General features: G+C 37.5%; 1 long non-coding RNA gene across 1 annotated transcript in view; it reads right to left on the bottom strand.

Moving 5' to 3' along the window:
* The window catches only part of LOC143644596 (uncharacterized), an 83,543-nt gene that overhangs the window by 6,963 nt on the left and 54,037 nt on the right, over positions 1-22,543 (bottom strand). The window contains exon 2 of the long non-coding RNA XR_013156772.1: positions 21,360-21,504. This is a non-coding gene — a long non-coding RNA (uncharacterized LOC143644596). The remainder of the gene's footprint in view (positions 1-21,359; positions 21,505-22,543) is intronic.

Genomic DNA, 22,543 nt, shown 5'->3' with positions numbered 1-22,543 from the left:
TTTATAAGTTTCAAGCTTACAGTTCTAAGGCCATGAAAATGTCTCAATTAAAGCAAGCCTATAGAAATATCCAATCTAAGACATTCAGGAAAAGATACCTTGATTCAAGAAGGCTGGTGAAGTTCAGGGTTTCTCTCTCAGGTGGAAATGCATATGCTGAACATGGCGTTGTCTGCTAGTTTTCTCTCCAGGTCTCATGAATCTCCTACAGTGGTGCTCTCCTCATCTCCAAAGGTTGCTGGCTGGTGGCTTCTTCTGCATGGCTCTTATCATTTTCTCATCCTTCTCTCCTCTCTCAGAATCTCCAAAGGTCATTGGCTGATAGACTCTGTGGTTCTCTTAGCCCTGTGGCTCTGCTTGGCTCTGCTGTGGCTTTCTTGTCATTTTCAAAAGGCATTCTCTCCAACAATGTCTCCTCTCTTATAGGATCCCAGTATAACTAATCAAGACTCATGTTGAATGGGTGGAGACATGTCTCCATCTAATCAAGTTGAATGCCCACACTTGATTGAGTCACATCTCTATGGAGATAACCTAATCAAGTTTCCAACCTATAGTACTGAATAGGGAATAGAAGAAACTATTGCTTCCACAAAACTGAATAGGATTAACGTGGTTTCCCTAGGGTACATAAATCCTTTCAAATGAGCACATTCCACCCTCTGGACCCTAAAAAAGACATGTTTTTCCCATATACAAAATGCATACATTCCATTACAATATCAGAAAACTTGAGAGCATGTCAGTAACAATACAAATACAAGGTAAAAACCAGTACAAAGTCTCATCAAAGTCAGTTACAAGCATGAGCAGTCCTAAGTCAAAATTTTGTCTGCTGCTCCTGACCTTTAAAACTTAGAACAAGTTATTTGCTGTTCACACACAAAGGAGGAACAATCATAGGGTACATATACACTTTTCCATAGGGAAAAATTGGAAGGAACACAGGGGTCACCAGACCCAAGCAGCTTTGAAAGCAGCAGGGCAAAGTTCATTAGATTTCAAAGTCTGAGAGTCATTTATGTTCAGGGCTTTAGAAAGCAGCAGTCCCACCTTTTCCGAAGGTCTCTGCAGTGGCCCACCTCTCTCTGAAAGCAAACTTTGGGGACATTGGGTAGACCAACTTTTTCTCAGCTCCACCCTCTCCAAGGACAGGGACTATTTCCAGGCTCTGTGACATCTCCAGGCAAATGCTCAACCCCATCATGTGATGGCAGCCAGGCTCTCCCCAAACTCAAAGGAATGTGCTCCACTCTGTCCAAGGCCTGAGGCGGCACAACTTTTCCACTGCAATGATGTGAAAGGCCTATCCTCTGCCTTCAGGGCACACTCACCCTCCCCACATGTTTAGGTGGGTCCACTTTCTGGCCTTTCAAGGCTTCTTGACTTCAGACCCCAGCCTCCGTGGTTTTGCCTCTGAAGTTATTTTTCCTCCATTGTGTCCCTTCTCTGTCCCTCTCAGTCCCAACTGGCAGTGGTTCTCTTTATACTGATCTTGCAACCCTCTCATTAGCTTCCTATTCAGTAGCCTCAGATCATACCCAGCAGACATAAGGAGTTTCCACAAGTCCTTCCTGGATACCTCCATGTCCTATCCTGGCTTTCACTGAAATGGCTGGCTGCTTCCACATTAGGTTAAGTCCTCATGTGGTGCACTATTCTCTGGAGTCTTCCTTCCTAAAAGCCCAGAACTTTCCAGAACTTCAATTTCTGGTTTCTTTGTACCTAAGAGTTCAGTTCTCAGCTTATCTCTTTCCTGTTGCATTTCACTATAAGATACAAGGAGAAACCAGGCTATAATTTCCACTGTTAATTTGGGAATCTCTTTTGCAAAATGTCCAAGTTCATGGCTTTTAAAATCTGTCTTCCAAGCAAAGCCACTAGTAATTTTGCCAGATTTTCTGCTATTTTAAAACATGTATCACCTTTCTTCTAGTTTGTAATTACACACACTTCATTTCTGTCTAGTGCTTGGCTTGAGGCATCCCTAGAGTTCATCTTTCTACCAAAAGTCTCTTCAAAGAATTCCAGGCCTTCTTTATCAAGCTCCTCACAACTACTCCAAAATCTTCACCTCATCCCCTTAAAAAGCCATTTCAACATGTTTGATATTTGCAAACCATGGCAGCACCTCACTCTCAGTACCAAAATCTGCTTCAGCTTGCTATCTGCCAGAATGCAACATACCAGAAATGGAATGGCTTTTTTAAAAGGGAATAAGTTTCCAGTTTCCAGTTCTAAGGCTGTGAAAGTGTCCCAATTAAAGCTAGTCTGTAGAAATGTCCAATCTAAGGCATCCAGTAAAGATACCTTGATTCAAGAAGGCCAGTGAAGTTCAGGGTTTCTCTTTCAAGTGGAAATGTACATGGTGAACACAGTGTTGTCTACTAGCTTCCTCTCCAGGCCTCATGAAGAAGTTCTGACAGTGGTATTCTCCTCATCTCCAAAGGTTGCTGGCTGGTGGACTCTTCTGCATGGCTCTTGTCATTTTGTCATCTTTGTCTGTTCTCTCAGAATCGCCAATGTTCAGTGGCTGGTGGACTGTATGGTTTTCTTGGCCTCGTGGCTCTACTCAGCTTTGCTGTGGTCCTCTCATTCTCAAAAGGCATCTCTCCAAAAATGTCCCCTCTTGTATAGGATCCCAGTAAAACTAATCAAGACTCACGTAGAATGGGTGGAGACATGTCTCCATCTAATCAAGTTAAATACCCATACCACATCTCCTTTGAGATAACCTAATCAAATTTCCAACCTATAACACTGAATAGGGATTAGAAGAAACCATTGCTCCCACAAAATTCAATAGGATTAAACATGGCTTTTCTAGGGTACATAAGTCCTTTCAAATCAACACAGGTCAGTAGTTAAGTTCATTGCTAAGTACTTGATTCTTTTATTTGCTATTTGGAATGGAATTTTTTCCTTAACTGACTCCTCAATTAGGTCATTGTTTGTGTCCAGAAATATCGCTGATTTTTGTACATTTATTTTATATCCCACCATCTTGCTGAATTTGTTTATTAGCTCAAGTGACTTTGTTGTACATTTCTCAGGATCTTCCAATTATAGTACATGTCATCTGCAAATAATGAAAGTTTTACTACTTCCTTTCCAATTTCATTGCCTTTTATTTCTTCATCCTGCCAGAATGCTGTAGCTAGTACTTCTAGCCTGATGTTGAATAATAGTGGTGACAGTGGGAATCCTTGTTTTGTTCTTCATCTTAGAGGGAAATCTTTCAGTCCCTCTCTATTGAGTACAATGCTGGCTATTGATTTTTCATATATTCCCTTACTCATATTGAGGTGGTTATTTTTGATACCTATCTTTTGGAGTGTTTCTATCAGAAAATGATGTTGAATTTTGTTGACTGCTTTTTCAGCATCAATCAAGTTGATCATGTGATTTTTCCCTTTCAATTTGTTAAGGTGCTCTATTACATTAATTGGGGACTGTGTTGAACCATGTTTGCATTCCTGGTATAAACCCCACTTGGTCATGGTTTATTATTCTTTCAATGTGTTGTTGGATTTGATTTGCTACTATTTTGGTCAGAATTTTTGCATCTTTGTTCATTAGAGAGATTGGTTGTAGAAAATTTTCCTTTCTTATAGCATCTTCACCCAGTTTGGGTTTTAAAATGATATTAGCTTCAAAAAATCAGTTAGGTGTTGAGCTATGTTCCAGTGGCCTAGATTCTTGAAGAAAATTGTATGGAGATATAACATTTACAATGTGACTGTGTTATTGTGAGAACTTTGTTTCTGATGCTCCTTATATCCAGGATATGAACAGATAAGTAAAAAATATGGATAAAAATAAATAAATGGGGGAACAAAGGGTAAAATAAATTGGGTAGATGGAAACACTAGTGGTCAATGAGAGGGAAAGGTGAGGTGTGTAGTATCTATGAGTTTTTTTTTTTTCTTGGAATGATGCAAATGCTCAAAAAAATGATCATGGTCATGAATATATGACTTTGTGAGCTGTTGTTTGTATACCATGTATGGAATGTTTTTATGTGAAGAATATATGTTTAGGGTGGTGCAACAGTGGCTCAGCGGCAGAATTCTAACCTGCTATGCTGGAGTCTTAGGTTAGTTTCCCAGTGCCTGTCCATACAAAAAAAAAAAATGGAGAGAGAATATACGTTTGCATATTACATTTTTACAATTAAAAAATGAGTTAGGTAGAGTTCCTTTTTCCTCAATTTTTTGAAAAGTTTGAGTAGTATTGGTGTTAGTCCTTTTTGAAATGTTTCATGAAACTCCACTGTGAAGCCATCTGGCCCTGGGCTTTTCTTTGTAGGAAGACTTTTGATGGCTAATTGAATTTCTTTACTTGTGATTGTTTTGTTGAGAGCTTCTATTTCTTCCTGAGTCAGTGTAGCTTGTTTGTATGTTTCCAAGAATTTGTCCATTTCATCTAAGTTGCCCTGTTTGTTGGCATAGTGTTGTTCATAGTATACTCTATGATTTCTTTTATTTCATCAGGGTCTATAGTAATATACCCCTTCTCATATCTGATTTTGTTTATTTGTATCCTCACTCTTTTTTTTCTTTGTCAGTCTTGCTAGTGGCCCATTAATTTTATTGATTTTCTCAAGGAACCAACTTTTCATTTTATTGGTTCTTTCTATTTGTTTTTTGTTTGTTTATTCCATTCATTTAACTGTGCTTTAATCTTTGTTGTTTCTCTTCTATTTGATTTGGGTTTAGTTTACTGTTGTCTCTCATGTCCCTCCAGGTGTGCATTAAGTCTTCAAATTTTGCTCTTTCTTGTTTTTTTAATTTAGGTATTTTAGGGCAATAAATTTACCTCTCAGCACAGCCTTTGCTGCATCCTATAAGTTCTGATAAGTTGGATTCTCATTTTCATTCATCTTCAGATAACTACCGATTTCTCTAGCAATTTCTTCTTTGACACACTGGTTGTTTAAAATTGCTATTTAATTTCCATATACTTGTGAATGTTCTTCCAATGTTATTATGGGGAATGTTCCATAAGCACTAGAGAAGAATGCATGTCCTTGTGTTTTGGAGTGCAATGACCTATATATGCCTGCTAGGTCTAATTCATTTATTAAGTTGTTTAACTTCTCTGTCTCCTTGTTGATCTTCTGTCTGTTTTTTCTATCTGTAGAGGAGAGTGGTGTATTGAAGTCTCCTACTGTTATTGTTGAAGCAGCTATGGTTCCCTTCAGTTTTGCCCATGTCTGTCTCGTGTACTTTGGCGCTCCTTGATTGGGAGCATATACATTTATGATTATTATATGTTCTTGATGAATTATTCCTTTAAGTAATACATAGTGCCCTTTTTTGTCTCTTATGATGTCTTTACATTTAAAGTCTATTTTGTCTTATATTTGTATAGCTACTCCTTTCTTTTGGTTACAACTTGCATGGAACATCTTTTCCCATCCTTTCACTTTCAATCTATTTGCATCCTTGAGTCTAAAATGAGTCTTTTGTAAGCAACATACAACTGGATTATATTTCTTAATCCATTCTGCCAATTTGTATCTTTTAATTGGTAAGCTTAGTACATTACCATTCAAAGTTATTACTGAAAAGGCGTTTCTTGAATGCACCATCTTGTCTTTTGGGTTTTATCTGTCAGATATATATATATATATATTATATATATATATATATATATATGATATATGTATATTCTTATATATATATATAAGATATATGTATATTCTTTTCCCTCTTTTTACCTTTTAAGTTATCCTGCCTGGTACTCTTCAATTCTGTGGCCTCCTCTAGACCTCCATCTCCTGTATTTTTCTTTCAACTTGCAGAACTCCATTTACTATTTCTGTAAGGCCAGTCTCTTGTTGACAGATTCTCTCAGGATTTGTTTGCCTGTAAACATTTAAATCTCTCTCAGTTTTGAAGAACAGTTTGGCTGGGTACAAAATTCTTAGCTGGAAGTCTTTCTTTTTCAGTATTTTAAATATTTCATACCGCTGTCTCTAGCCTCCAATGGTGCCAGTTCAGTAGTATGAATTCAGTCTTATGCAGTTTCCCTTGTATGTGGTAGATTGTTTTTCTCTTGCTACTTTCAGAATTTTCTGTTTATCCTCAACATTTTACATACTGTTTAGTATGTGTTTTGGAGAAGGCCTATTTGGATTTATTTTGTTTGGAGTTCTTTGGGATTCTTTGACTTGTATATTTATGTCCTCATAAGGGTTGGGAAGTTTTCTCCTATTATATCCTCAACTGCTCTTCTTAACCCTTTACTCTTCTCTTCTCCTCCTGGGACACCAGTGATTCATATATTTGTGTACTTTGTTTTGTCTATCATTTCTCTGAGTTCCAATTCAAATTTTTCATCTATTTTTGGCATTTGCTATTTTGAGTGTTTGATATCAGTTATCTTGATTCTATATCACTTATTCTTTTTTTTCTCTTCAAATCTGGTGTTATATGCCTCTAGTATGTTTTTTTTAGACTTTTTTATTGTATATTATAACATATATACAAAGCAAAGAAATAAAAAAGCAATAGTTTTCAAAGCACTCTTCAAAAAGTGGTTACATTAACCTCACAAAGGATAGGTGAAGCCTACTTAAAATTAGGCCTAAGAGTCACCCCCGAGAGAGCCTCTTTTCTTGCTCAGATGTGGCCCATCTCTCCAGCCAACACAACGAGCAGTCTCACCACCCTACCCCTCTCTACATGGGACATGACTCCCAGGGGTGTGGACCTTCTTGGCAATGTGGGACAGAGATCTTGGAATGAGCGGAGACTCAGCATCAAGGGATTGAGAAAAACCCTAGAATGAGCTGAGACTTAGTTAGCATCAAGGGATTGAGAAAACCTTCTCCACCAAAAGAGGGAAGAGGGAAATGAGACAAGGTGTCAGTGGCTGAGAGATTCCAAACCGAGTGGAGAGGTTATCCTGGAGGTTATTATTATTATTATTTTTCTTAACATCATCACATAGATGCATGATCATCGTTTCTTAGTACATTTGCATTGGTTTAGAGGAACTAGCAGCACAACAGAAAAAGATATAAAATGTTAATATAGAGAAAAGAAATAAAAGTAGTAACAATAGTAAAAAACAAAAAAAAAACCCCTATAACTCAGATGCAGCTTCATTCAGTGTTTTAACACGATTACTTTACAATTAGGTATTATTGTGCTGTTCATTTTTGAGTTTTTGTATCTAGTCCTGTTGCACAGTCTGTATCCCTTCCGCTCCAATTACCCATTATCTTACCCTGTTACTAACTCCTGCTGGACTCTGTTACCAATGACATATTTCAAGTTTATTCTCGAATGTCCGTTCACATCAGTGGGACCATACAGTATTTGTCCTTTAGTTTTTGGCTGAACTCACTCAGCATAATATTCTCTAGGTCCATCCATGTTATTACATGCTTCATAAGTTTATCTTGTCTTAAAGCTGCATAATATTTCATTGTATGTATATACCACAGTTTGTTTAGCCATTCTTCTGTTGATGGACATTTTGGCTGTTTCCATCTCTTTGCAATTGTAAATAATGCTGCTGTAAACATTGGTGTGAAAATGTCCGTTTGTGTCTTTGCCCTTAAGTCCTTTGAGTAGATACCTAGCAATGGTATTGCTGGGTCGTATGGCAATTCTATATTCAGCTTTTTGAGGAACCGCCAAACTGCCTTCCACAGTGGTTGCACCATTTGACATTCCCACCAACAGTGGATAAGTATGCCTCTTTCTCCGCATCCTCCGCATCCTGTCATTTTCTGTTTTGTTGATAATGGCCATTCTGGTGGGTGTGAGATGATATCTCATTGTGGTTTTGATTTGCATTTCTCTAATGGCCAGGGACATTGAGCATCTCTTCATGTGCCCCTTGGCCATCCATATTTCCTCTTCTGGTAGGTGTCTGTTCAAGTCTTTTTCCCATTTTGTAATTGGGTTGGCTGTCTTTTTGTTGTTGAGTTGAATAATCTCTTTATATATTCTGGATACTAGACCTTTATCTGATATGTCATTTCCAAATATTATCTCCCATTGTGTAGGCTGTCTTTCTACTTTCTTGATGAAGTTCTTTGATGCACAAAAGTGTTTAATTTTGAGGAGCTCCCATTTATTTCTTTCTTTCTTCAGTGCTCTTGCTTTAGGTTTAAGGTCCATAAAACCACCTCCAGTTGTAAGATTCATAAGATATCTTCCTATATTTTCCTCTAACTGTTTTATGGTCTTAGACCTAATGTTTAGATCTTTGATCCATTTTGAGTTAACTTTTGTATAAGGTGTGAGGTACGGGTCTTCTTTCATTCTTTTACATATGGATATCCAGTTCTCTAGGCACCATTTATTGAAGAGACTGTTCTGCCCCAGGTGAGTTGGCTTGACTGCCTTATCAAAGATCAAATGTCCATAGATGAGAGGGTCTATATCTGAGCCCTCTATTCGATTCCATTGGTCGATATATCTATCTTTATGCCAATACCATGCTGTTTTGACCACTGTGGCTTCATAATATGCCTTAAAGTCCGGCATCGCGAGACCTCCAGCTTCGTTTTTTTTTCCTCAAGATGTTTTTAGCAATTTGGGGCAATCTGCCCTTCCAGATAAATTTGCTTATTGGTTTTTCTATTTCTGACAAATAAGTTGTTGGGATTTTGATTGGTATTGCATTGAATCTGTAGATCAGTTTAGGTAGGATTGACATCTTAATTATATTTAGTCTTCCAATCCATGAACACGGTATGCCCTTCCATCTATTTAGGTCTTTTGTGATTAATTTTAGCAGTTTTTTGTAGTTTTCTTTATATAGGTTTTTTGTCTCTTTAGTTAAATTTATTCCTAGGTATTTTATTCTTTTAGTTGCAATTGTAAATGGGATTCGTTTCTTGATTTCCCCCTCCGCTTGTTCATTACTAGTGTATAGAAAAGCTACAGATTTTTGAATGTTGATCTTGTAGCCTGCTACTTTGCTGTACTCATTTATTAGCTCTAGTAATTTTGTTGTGGATTTTTCTGGGTTTTCTACGTATAGTATCATATCGTCTGCAAACAGTGATAGTTTTACTTCTTCCTTTCCAATTTTTATTCCTTGTATTTCTTTTTCTTGTCTAATTGCTTTGGCTAGAACTTCCAACGCAATGTTGAATAATAGTGGTGATAGTGGACATCCTTGTCTTGTTCCTGATCTTAGGGGGAAAGTTTTCAATTTTTCCCCATTGAGGATGATATTAGCTGTGGGTTTTTAATATATTCCCTCTATCATTTTAAGGAAGTTCCCTTGTATTCCTATCTTTTGAAGTGTTTTCAACAGGAAAGGATGTTGAATCTTGTCAAATGCCTTCTCTGCATCCGTTGAGATGATCATGTGATTTTTCTGCTTTGATTTGTTGATGTGGTGTATTACATTAATTGATTTTCTTATGTTGAACCATCCTTGCATACCTGGGATGAATCCTACTTGGTCATGATGTATAATTCTTTTAATGTGTTGTTGGATACGATTTGCTACAATTTTATTGAGGATTTTTGCATCTATATTCATTAGAGAGATTGGTCTGTAGTTTTCTTTTTTTGTAATATCTTTGCCTGATTTTGGTATGAGGGTGATGTTGGCTTCATAGAATGAATTAGGTAGTTTTCCCTCCACTTCGATTTTTTTGAAGAGTTTGAGGAGAGTTGGTACTAATTCTTTCTGGAATGTTTGATAGAATTCACATGTGAAGCTGTCCGGTTCTGGACTTTTCTTTTTAGGGAGCTTTTGAATGACTAATTCAATCTCTTTACTTGTGATTGTTTTGTTGAGGTCATCTATTTCTTCTTGAGTCAAAGTTGGTTGTTCATGTCTTTCCAGGAACCCGTCCATTTCATCTAAATTGTTGTATTTATTAGCGTAAAGTTGTTCATAGTATCCTGTTATTACCTCCTTTATTTCTGTGAGGTCAGTAGTTATGTCTCCTCTTCCATTTCTGATCTTATTTATTTGCATCCTCTCTCTTCTTCTTTTTGTCAATCTTGCTAAGAGCCCATCAATCTTATTGATTTTCTCATAGAACCAACTTCTGGTCTTATTGATTTTCTCTATTGTTTTCATGTTTTCAATTTCATTTATTTCTGCTCTAATCTTTGTTATTTCTTTCCTTTTGGTTGCTTTGGGATTAGTTTGCTGTTCTTTCTCCAGTTCTTCCAAGTGGACAGTTAATTCTTGCATTTTTACTTTTTCTTCTTTTCTGATAAAGGCATTTAGGGCAATAAATTTCCCTCTTAGCACTGCCTTTGCTGCGTCCCATAAGTTTTGATATGTTCTGTTTTCATTTTCATTTGCCTCTAGGTATTTACTAATTTCTCTTGCAATTTCTTCTTTGACCCACTTGTTGTTTAAGAGTGTGTTGTTGAGCCTCCATGTATTTGTGAATTTTCTGGCATTCCGCCTATTATTGATTTCCAACTTCATTCCTTTATGATCTGAGAAAGTGTTGTGTATCATTTCAATCTTTTTAAATTTGTTAAGACTTGCTTTGTGACCCAGCATATGGTCTATCTTTGAGAATGATCCATGAGTACTTGAAAAAAAAGGTGTATCCTGTTGTTGTGGGATGTAATGTCATATAAATGTCTGTTAAGTCTAGCTCATTTATAGTAATATTCAGATTCTCTATTTCTTTATTGATCCTCTGTCTAGATGTTCTGTCCATTGATGAGAGTGGTGAATTGAAGTCTCCAACTATTATGGTATATGTGCCTATTTCCCTTTTCAGTGTTTGCAGTGTATTCCTCACATATTTGGGGGCATTCTGGTTCGGTGCGTAAATATTTATGATTGTTATGTCTTCTTGTTTAATTGTTCCTTTTATTAGTATATAGTGTCCTTCTTTGTCTCTTTTAACTGTTTTACATTTGAAGTCTAATTTGTTGGATATTAGTATAGCCACTCCTGCTTTTTTCTGGTTGTTATTTGCATGAAATATCTTTTCCCAACCTTTCACTTTCAACCTATATTTATCTTTTGGTCTAAGATGTGTTTCCTGTAGACAGCATATAGAAGGATCCTGTTTTTTAATCCATTCTGCCAGTCTATGTCTTTTGATTGGGGAATTCAGTCCATTAATATTTAGAGTTATTACTGTTTGGTTAATATTTTCCTCTACCATTTTGCCTTTTGTATTATATATATCATATCTGATTTTCCTTCTTTCTACACTCTTCTCCATACCTCTCTCTTCTGTCTTTTTGTATCTGACTCTAGTGCTCCCTTTAGTATTTCTTGCAGAGCTGGTCCCTTGGTCACAAATTCTCTCAGTGTCTGAGAATGTTTTAATTTCTCCCTCATTTTTGAAGGATAATTTTGCTGGATATAGGAGTCTTGGTTGGCAGTTTTTCTCTTTTAGTAACTTAAATATATCATCCCACTGTCTTCTAGCTTCCATGGTTTCTGCTGAGAAATCTACACATAGTCTTATTGAGTTTCCCTTGTATATGATGGATTTCTTCTCTCTTCCTGCTTTCAAGATCTTCTCGTTCTCTTTGACCTCTGACATTCTAACTAGTAAGTGTCTTGGGGAATGCCTATTTGGGTCTAATCTCTTTGGGGTGTGCTGCACTTCTTGGATCTGTAATTTTAAGTCTTTCATAAGAGTTGGGAAATTTTCAGTGATAATTTCTTCCATTAGTTTTTCTCCTCCTTTTCCCTTCTCTTCTCCTTCTGGGACACCCACAACATGTATATTTGTGCGGTTCATATTGTCCTTGAGTTCCCTGATACCCTGTTTGAATTTTTCCATTCTTTTCCGGATAGTTTCTGTTTCTGTTTGGAATTCAGATGTTCCATCCTCCAAATCACTAATTCTATCTTCTGTCTCTTTAAATCTATCATTGTAGGTATCCATTGTTTTTTCCACTTTTTCTACTTTATCCTTCACTTCCATAAGCTCTGTGATTTGTTTTTTCAGTTTCTCTATTTCTTCTTTTTGATCAGCCCATGTCTTCTTCATGTCCTCCCTCAATTTATCGATTTCGTTTTTGAAGAGGTTTTCCATTTCTGTTCGTATATTCAGCATTAGTTGTTTCAGCTCCTGTATCTCATTTGAACTATTGGTTTGTTCCTATGACTGGGTCATATTTTCAATTTTCTGAGCGTGATCCGTTATCTTCTGCTGGTGTCTGGGCATTTAGTCAGATTTCCCTGGGTGTTGGACCCCACAGGTTGAAAGATTTTTCTGTGAAATCTCTGGGTTCTGTTTTTCTTATCCTGTCCAATAGGTGGCGCTCGTGGCACACGTTAGTCTACGGGATCCACCAGTGAAAGTTGCTGTGGGTCCTTTAACTCTGGAGAATTCTCGCCATAGGGGAGGTTCGGCAGCTGAAGCATCTTGGAAGAGTGCCAGCCGGCCCAGGGGTCCAAACACGGGGAGGGTCGCCGGCCGCCGCAGCACGGGAGAGTGCCCGACCGAATTTCCTAGTCGGCCCGGGGCGCCCAGCGTGGCGGGAGGGCGCCAGCTGTCGCAGCCCAGGAGAGTCTGCCGTTTCCAGCTGGACCGGGGAGTCACGTGTTTGGAAGGGACCCCCTGGTCCCCATTCTCCGCAGTCTGGGGATTTCTGACCCAACTCTCTCAGTTGGTCCGGGGGGCCTCACATGGTGGGGGTGCCAGCCGCCGTGGCCCAAGGGGACCGCCTGCCCAATTCTGCCAGCTGGCCTGGGAAGGAGGAAGGGAGGGACTCCAGCCGCTTGCCGTCCTGCCCGGGAAAGCCCGCGCCCCTCGGTGATCTCACCGGAGCTGGTTCTCCCAGACAGTCAGCCGTTCCAGGATGAGGTACGTCGTCCGTTTAATCTCTGTCGTGGCTCCGGGAGCTGCTCTGTATTGTCTCCACTCCCCCAGTAGCTGTTCTGGAGGAGGAAAGGTGAGGGTGGCAAGGTTGTCGAGGCCAGTGGCAGAGGAGCCAGTGAAGGCGGAAGAGGGCACGGTGGTGGTTGGAGAGTCGCCGGAGCAGGAGCTGGAGGTTATTCTTATGCATCAAGTAGATATCATCTTGTTATTTGAGATGTAATGGAGAGACTGGAGGGAACTGCCTGAAAATGTAGAGTTGTGTTCCAGTAGCCATGTTTCTTGAGGGTGATTGAATAATGATACAGCTGTAATAATGTGACTGTGTGATTGTGAAAACCTTGTGTCTGATGCTCCTTTTATCTACCTTGTCAACAGATGAGTAGAACATGTGGAATAAAAATAAATAATAGGGCGAAGAAATGTTAAAATAAATTTAGTTTGAAATGCTAGTGAATGAAGGCAAGGGGTAAGGGGTATGATAGGTATAATCTTTTTTTTTTTTCTTTCCTGTGTTCATTTCATTTCTTTTTCTATTGTCTTTTTGTTTCTTTTTCTGAATTAATGCAAATGTTCTAAGAAATGATGAATAGGCAACTAGGTGATGATATTGTGAATTACTGATTCTGTATGTTTTATTTTGTTTCTTATGTTTTTAATTAATAAATAAATTAAAAAAAAGTGGTTACACAGGACTGAATGTAAAAACTCAGAAATGGACAGCAGAATACTACCTAACTGTAATACAATTATGTTAAAACGCTAAATGAAGTCTTAATGTGAGAATGATAGAGGGAGGAGGCCTGGGGGGCACAAATGAAATCAGAAGGAAAGATAGACGATAAAGACTGAGATGGTATAAACTAGGAATGCCTAGACTATATAATGACAGTGATGAAATGTACAAATTAAAAAATGTTTTTGTATGAGGAAGAACAAAGGGATGTTGTTACAGCAGGGTGCTAAAAATAGATGGTAATTAATATTTTAAAATTTCAACTTATGTGTGAGACTAAAGCAAAAAATGTTTATTTGGTACAAAAAATTTGTATTTTGACTAGTGCATTTCCTAATATAATTTATGTAGACAGCTTAATTGAATACCATAAGTACATGGAATCTTGAGTAGGATTTGAGGTTTTGTTGGTTTGTCTGGAGTGATGCCCCGATGGATCCCAGAGTGATTTGAACAGTGAATAAAAACTATTTGAAAAGTCCCCTTCAGAGAATGGTGAGAACGGGGGAAAAATTCAACTTTCCCAAGTTGAATTCTTGATATTCTCACAAGCAGTGGGGACAACCAAAGCTAGAGGCTGAGCCCCCAGTCTTGGGGTTTGTTCATATGAAACTTAACCAAACATAGGATAGGTCGAGCCTCCTTAAAATTAAGCCTAAGAGTCACCCCCAAGGGAACCTGATTTGGTGTTCATATTTGGCTTCTCACTCCAGCCAACACAACAAGCCAACTCACCACCCTCTCCCTGTCTATATGGGACATGACTCCCAGGGGTGTGGACCTTCCTGGCAACATGAGACAGAAACCCTAGAATGAGCTGAGACTCAGAATCAAGAGATTGGGAAAAACCCTGGAATGAACTGAGACTCAGCATCAAGGGATTGAGAAAACCTTCTCAACCAAAAGGAGGAAGAGTGTAATGAGACAAAAGTGTCAATGGCTGAGAGATTCCAAACAGAGTCGAGAGTTATCCTGGAAATTATTCTTATGCATTAAGCAGATATCACCTTGTTATTCAAGATGTAATGGAGAGGCTGGAGGGAACTGCCTGAAAGTGTAGAGCTGTGTTCCAGTAGCCATGTTTCTTAAAGATGATTGTATAATGATATAGCTTTCACAATGTGACTGTGTGATTGTGAAAACCTTGTGTCTGATGTGTCTGATTTTATTTACCTTGTCAACAAATGAGTAGAACATATGGAATGAAAATAAATAATAGGGGAAACATGTTAAAATAAATTCAGTTTGAAATGCTAGTGATCAATGAAAGGGAGGGGTAAAGGGTATGGTTATGTATAAATTTTTTTTTTGTTTTCATTTTATTTCTTTTTCTCAATAGATGCTAATATTCCAAGAAATGATCATAATGATGAATATGCAACTATTTGATGATATTGTGAATTACTGATTATATATTTAGAACGGAATGATCAAAATAGGAATGTTTGTGTTTGGTGTTTTTTGATATTAAAAAAAAATTAAATTAAAAAGTTAAAAAAAAGTACTGAAAGAAAAGCTGCCAAACAAGAATTCTATATCTGGAAAATTGTCTTTCAAAGATGAAGGAGGGATTTAGACATTCCCAGATAAATGAAAGCTGAGAGAGTTCATCAGTACTAGATCAGCCTGACAAGAGATGCTAAAGGAAGTTCTGTAAATTGAAAGGAAAGTTCACGAGACAATTGACTGAAGTCACATGAAGAAATAAAGATCTCTGGTAAAGATAATGACATAGGTAAATATACAAAACACTACTATTGAATTTTTAAATTTGTAACTCCCCTTTTTACTTCCTACAGAATCTGAAAGGCAAATGCATAAAATGTAATGATAAATAAAGGGTTTGGACTCACGAAAAAAAAAGTGGTTACAAGATAGATCCCAGGTTTGTCATGGACTACCATACAATCCTCTCATATTTTTCCTTCTAACTGCTCCAGAATATAGGAGGTTAGAGGGCTTAAATACTTTTTTATCATCACAATCAACTTTTTTTCCTTCTTTTTTTTGTGAACAATAATACATATACAGAATAGCTATAAATTTCCAAGCGCAGCACCACAACTAGTCATAGGATATATTTCAGACTTTGACGTGGGTTAGAATTTCATAATTTTATGTTTTTATTTCTAGCTGCTCTAAAATACCAGAGGCAAAAAGAGATATCAATTTAATGAATATGATTACTGAATCATATTCATTTGTTAAGTCATATCTTCTATGTATAATTCCACCATCACCTTTGATCTTTCCATACCTCTCATTGGCTTGTTTTGGCTATGGGAATTCTAAATTTTTGATATCGGAAGGGTCTGTCACTGATATGGGGTAGGGAGCTGGAACTATCTGATGTTCTGGAGAGTCTGAGCCCTCTGAGTTTCAGGACTTATCTGGACCATGAGCCCATCTGGAGGTTGTAGGTTTCTGGAAAGTTACTTTAGTGCCTGGATCCCCTGTGAAATCTTATAAATTGCCCCAGGTTTTCTTTAGGATTGGCTGAAATGGTTGTGGTTGAGGGTTGGTGGTTATGATAGGTAGCAAGGTCTACCTGAAGCTTGCATAAGAGGAACTTCCAGAGTAGCCTCTCGACTCTATTTGAACTTTCTCTGCCACTGATACTTTATTAATTACACTTCTTTCCCCCCATGTGGTCAGGATGTAATTGTTGATCCCATGGTGCCAGATCTGGATTTATCCCTGGTAATCTTCTCCCATGTCACCAGGGAGGCTTTCACCCCTGCATGTCATGTCCAAAGTAGGGGGTAGAGCCGTGATTTCACTTGCAGAGTTGGGCTTATAGAGACTGAGGCCACATCTGAACAACAACAGAGGTCCTTCAGAAGTAACTCTTAAGCATGCCTATAGGTAGTCTAAGCTTCTATGCTACCTACATAAGCTTTGCAGAGTAAACCTCCTGATTGAGAGCATGGCCTATTGATTTAGGTGTCCCTTAAGCTTGACACAGTATCAGGGGATTCCCTGATGGTAAGGTTTAATAGTTCCATAGTCTTTCTCTCCTCCTTCAGGGGACTTTGCTAATACTTTCTGATTATCTGGTTAATATGCTTTGGGATGTTTCCAGGGATTGCAATAATCTATACAGGATTAAAAGATCTCTCTCGTTCTGTGCTCTCTGTGTTTCAGTTATTCAAATGAGTATACAGAAAGGTTTAATTAGATTATGCACTACAGAAAATTTCAGTTCCAGATAAAATAAACCTTTTTTCAATTGTTCTCAAATAGTACATGTGATTCTAAAATATAGACTCTTACGTTCTGGATTACTTCAACCTCAATCTCTTTGGATGCTTTCTTATCTCTAAATATCAGGTTATATATATATATATAAAACAGCCTCTCAAAATCCAGATATAGTAATCACCACTCTGGACTAAATGTGTCTGCTCTAAAAGCTTACAATGCAGGCCCCAGTTTTCTTGCAAGCATTTTCTAAAGGTGACCATACCATTGTTGTATGGTAGTTGTTTTTACATAATTGTAAATCACAGAATCACTACCATGATACTTTGCCCTGGAATTTTTGTTTGGTTGTTCTTATCCATTTCTGGGAGCATAAAGGATAAGATAAGGTATATTCTAGGTGAAAAAGCAAAATTTATTAAACAAATAAATATAGTCATAATTATATTAAATTAAGAGTTCAGGTGTTTATTTTGGACAAAAGGAAGGAAACAATGGAAAAGTCCCAAACTTATTTTTTACTCAATCCTGAGAAAGCCAAATTAGATGTGAGTGGCTAGAGTCCATTACAGGTAAAAAAAAAAAAAAAAAAAGAATACTAACCTCCTTTGTTCAATGAGAAGATGCAAAGAGATATGCAAACTAAGAAGTGTGTTTGAGATTAAACCAATTAAAGCAAACATGGTGCCAAATCTTTTCTTCACATTCATTTCAATAGAGATGAAATCCTATGCTAACTATCTTTCCATTTGTTTATGTCATGAGCATCTTAAATCCAATATGCTTAATTTGATTAGAGTGAATCATTCACTCATTCAGACAATGAGTAAGTAGTTTTAGGTGTCAATGATAGTTGATATCTAATTTCCTCTGATCTCTAACATTTCCTTAAAGCCTGTTGTTTATTTTTAGAAAGACTGTTGGATTCACAAATCCAGTGTACTCTACTCCATGTCACACCACATTAGTGGAAACTCCCGTTTCTTTCCACTTGAATCAAAATATCAGAGTTCTACATTGTCGCTCTTCCTCTAGTTTGCTCTCTCACCTCATTCACATATCACTAGGTGTATTAGGGTTCTCTAGAGAAGGAACCAACAAGAAGATCTGTAAATATGAGATTTGTAAAGGTGTTTCATATAACTGTGGAAATAGAAGAGTCCAAAATCCATAGGGCATGTTGTGAGGCTGGTATCTCCGAAGAAGTTTCTGGATGAATTCCACAGGAAATTGTTGCTGACTGAGGAAAGAGTCTCTTCTTCTCAAAAGCTGCCAACTCATTGGATTATCATATTATGGAAGACATGCCTCAGTTGATCAAGATGTAATCAGCCACACATCAATCCACTTGACTGATGATTTAATACACCATACTTCCGGTTTATCAACCAGCCACAAATATCCTTGCAGCAGTGGTTAGGCCAGTGCTTGCTGACCAGAAAACTGGGCATAATCACTTAGCCAATTTGACAGCAGAACCTAACCATCACACTAGATTTGTATTTGACATTCTATATTTCTCTCTATATATATTTTTAAATGAAATTTTCTTGAGATACTATATGATCATCCAAACTCTACAATCAGTTGTTCACAGTGTCACCATATAGCTGTGCATTTGTCATCACAATTGACTTTGAACATTTCCATTACTCCAAAAAAAAGATAGAAATGAAAGTATAAAGAATGCCCAAAACATCAATGCTCCTCCCCTCATTACTGATTTGATTTTTGTCTTTTTTCTTTTCCTATTCATCTGTCTATACACTAGATAAAGGGAGTGTCAGTAACAAGGTTTTCACAATCACATGGTCACATCTTAAAAGCTTTATGCTTTTTCAATCATCTTCAAGCATCAAGGCTACTGTATTACAGTTCAACAGTTTCACGTATTTTCCTTTAGCTACGCCAATACACCAAAAACTGAAAAGGGGTGTCTATATACTGCAAAAGAATAATCCACAGAATGACCGCTCAACTGTATTTGAAATCTTTCAGCCACTAAAGCTTTATTTTGTTTCATTTCTTTTCCCCTTTTGGTCAGGAAGGCTTTCTCAATCCCACAATGCCAGGACCAGGCTTATTCCTATTTCCAGGGAGATTTACACCTCTGGGAGTCATATCCCCATGTCAGGGGTAGGGCAGTGAGTTTACCTGTGCTTAGTGAGAGAGGTCACATCTGAGCAAAGAGGTTCTCAGAGGTGACTCCTGGGCATAATCTTAAATAGGCTTAATTGCTCCTTTGCAGGAATAAGTTTTGTAAGGGCAGGACCCAAGATTGAGGGACTGGATCATCCAATTTCAGTCCCCAATGATTGTGAGAATATCAGCTGTTCCCCAGGTGAGGAAGTTTAATATTCCCACCTTTTCCCCCAGTCCCACAGGAGGTTTTGCAAAAACTTTTTAGTCTTCTGCCCAGATTATTCTGGACTGTACTGGGGCTTCACAGCAACCTATATAAGATCTCACTTCGTTTTGAAGTTTCCATGAAATTATGGTGTTCAAATAAGCTGACATACAAGTTAATTTAGATAGCATGCTACTGAAAATACAAATTTTGCACCAAATAAACATGTCTTTTACTGATCTCACTTAGAAGTTGAAGTTTTAATGTCTAGTCAATATTATCCTTTACCCTTTAGTCTGATTTACTTTAGTCCTGCCTGATGGCTTCATTCATATCTCTGATTGGAGTCTGATACTCTTTCAATGTTTTTAACCATTGCTGTATGGGGTAAAGCTGAATTTCATGCAACAGAACACTAACTCTGAGTCTCAGGTGTCATGTAAATACCTAAAGTTCCAAGGATAGATCATGTTATACATACAGAGCTCAGTATCTCAAAATTTAGAAATACCAGTTACAACTGCAGAATAGATGTGCCTGCTGTAAGACCTTACAAACTAGAAAACTTTGTAATAGGACCTCCCCTTATATATTTCTTAATATATAATTTAATAGGAAAGACACATCCTTTGGACACACAGACTCAATTTTGAATCTCTAACAAATTTCCAAAATTATTTAATATATTTTGAATACCATAAATAAAAATAGTATAAGTGTAAGTAATAGAGAAAGTGAGAATAACAAAAACATGGATAATGATATTTTAAAAATTATGACAAGATATAGGCGAATGCATTCTCCATTTACCTTGAATCCCTTTTCTTTTATTACATATGGGCTAAGAACTTCAGTTCTGACCTATGTAGCAGTCCATTTGAAGAGGTAAGCAACATCATTTACATATTTCCCAATGTGTATAAATTAGAAGCCAGTCAATTGTTCAGAGAAAAAAAATATGCATGATATGAAGAACAGAAAGGGATGTTTTCAGAGGGTGCTTAGAAAAATGAGACCAAGTTATGTAATTAACCATATTATTTCAGAACATATAGCTTCTTGTGATTGTTCAGTCACTTATGCCCCAGTAAAAACCAGGGAAATTCCTTAAACTTCCGTTCAATAAAGCAAAGCATTCTATGGGGGAGCCAATAGATGTTTGTCTCTTTAATCTGCTCTCATGTAAATATTTAGAGTACTGAGTGGACTCCAGGAATTCTTTGTTCATTTATTTCTCGACACTTGGATACCAGCTACTTGACAAACACTTTCTACATCTCAAACACTGTCTTAAGTACTCCATGTTCCATGTGAAACAAAACAGAGATGGCCCTTTCCTCATGGAGTTTGTAGTCTAGTGAGGGAGGCAGCCAGGGAAGGAGGGAGGTACAATCATGAAAAGATATAAAACAACATGTAACTGCAGATCCTCTGACGTTTATGACAGACCTGCAGACAAGTGAAATGAACAAAGAAAATGAAGAAATTAAATGAAGCATTGCTCTTACAGACAGACCATCAGAGGAAATAGCTGTAAATTAGTTGTGTCTCCTTGAGAAATGACATTTTCTGTAAGAAAGATGGGAATCATGAGCGTAAGTCAGTCAAGGGGAGTGGGGAAGCCGTGATCAAGTCACAGGAACAGAGGTTTTTTTCTTTTTTTTTTAAGGCTCAATGCATTTTAGAAACTGGAAGACAGTATTGTGGCAGGGTGAGTTTATGTACAGGAAATAGCAAAACAGGGCTTTAAGAAGAATGAAGTTTGAAGATTATTTTATGGAGTTTCTTTAATATCTAAGGACAACGGGAAAAAATGAAGGAATTTCTTCCAGTTCTATTCACTGTGAATGTATTGTGCATTGTTTGTTATCCCCTTAGGTTTTGTCAATGTTTGTCTTATGTATTTTGGGGCATAACAATCCAGTGTGAACTTCATAAATGTAAATTCTAGGACCCCACTCTGACAGAGAGTATTATAATGCCTTGGAGCAGATCATATAATCTTTTTTTAATAGACACTCTGGGTCATTATGATTTAGGTGGGAATTGATTACACATGAAAAAACATTATCTACATTACGATCAGAATTTTTATAAGCACCATCCAACTTAATTTTCCAATTCTTACGACAATCTTGAGAAGCAGCTTTGAATATTATCTTCTTTATTATGGACATTGATAACTTGTCCAATGTCCTTTATCTGGTGAGGACATGAGTATTGCCTAATTGTTCTCATAGTTGTGCACATATGGCTACACAGAAACACGAGTGTATACTCACAGGTATGTCACTGCACACATAAATGAGTCGAAAATTCACAGGCATCGAACAAGTTATTCATTTTCTTCCCTTGAGGGTAAGAAGAGAGGCCCTCAGCATCCCCTGGGCCCTAACAACTCTCCTCTTCCTCACCTTAAGCAAACACCTGAAAATATAAATGGGGACACAGAATCAACCTTTCTGTCTGTTTCTTCCTTTCCCCTCCACTCATTTCTTTGCTTGGTGCATCTGCCCCTCATACAGATGTGCTGGGTCTATGTTAGCACAATCTTCCTTCTCTTCCTTTGGACCTCTCCCCAAGAATAGGTAAGTACTGGCTGCTTAAAGGAGTTTAGTTATGGACTAGGCTTTGGAGAAAAATAGGGAGTGAATGATAAGATTAGCACCTCATTTTTCTAGTGGCCATGGACTGGACACTTTAAGTTCCTTTCCTGAGCAACAGCTATTTATAAAATGAAGGCATGATTTCCTATATTTGGAAACATGCTGTGGTGAATGGATACCAAAGAGTAGAAGGAATGGACAATTATGCTACTGGGCCAAGAATGGCTATGGCTAGTGCTTTACAGATAATAGCTTTGACTGGCATGTAGCAAGAGCCCATAACCCTAACCTAACAGGTGGAATAAATGGGTAGATATGTGTATTTGCCTAGGAGTGCTCTTGTTAGTTTTCATCCATTATTCTTTTCTGCATTTTTTCTTCTTCACTTTGGCATGCATGCAGAAAGTTAACTCTCACATCTGTCATTCTACAGTCAGACAAATCCACACTATAATCATTAGCGATGATAATGATTATAGTGATGACGCAAAATATAATCCAAGCAAAGCAGTAGTACTTATTGCATCCTTCTATGTGTCAGGTATTGCACTAAATATTAATTTTGTGTCTGTCTTCTTTTTCCTAATAGCAAATGTAAGAACCAGGGATGTTATGCCATTTTTAACGGTGAAGAATCTGAGGGTCAGAGAGTCCAAGTAGTTTGCTGAAGTTTACAAGCCAGTACATTGTGGACCTAGAATTGCAGTGCCTGTATTTCTGGCTCCTTAGCAGGCCTTCTGCACTAATAAGTTATTCTTGTACTCCATTGACACCTGTGTGTATGTCTAAATGTGTGTGTATATGCATTATCATATGTCCTTGCATCCAAAACACTAATTCCTTTTTATAATCTATTGCCA

Source organism: Tamandua tetradactyla, chromosome 8 (assembly GCF_023851605.1).
Source record: "Tamandua tetradactyla isolate mTamTet1 chromosome 8, mTamTet1.pri, whole genome shotgun sequence".
Classification (NCBI taxonomy): Eukaryota; Metazoa; Chordata; class Mammalia; order Pilosa; family Myrmecophagidae; genus Tamandua; species Tamandua tetradactyla.
Note: the sequence above shows the minus strand (reverse complement) of the source record. Positions and strands in the feature narration are given on the sequence as shown.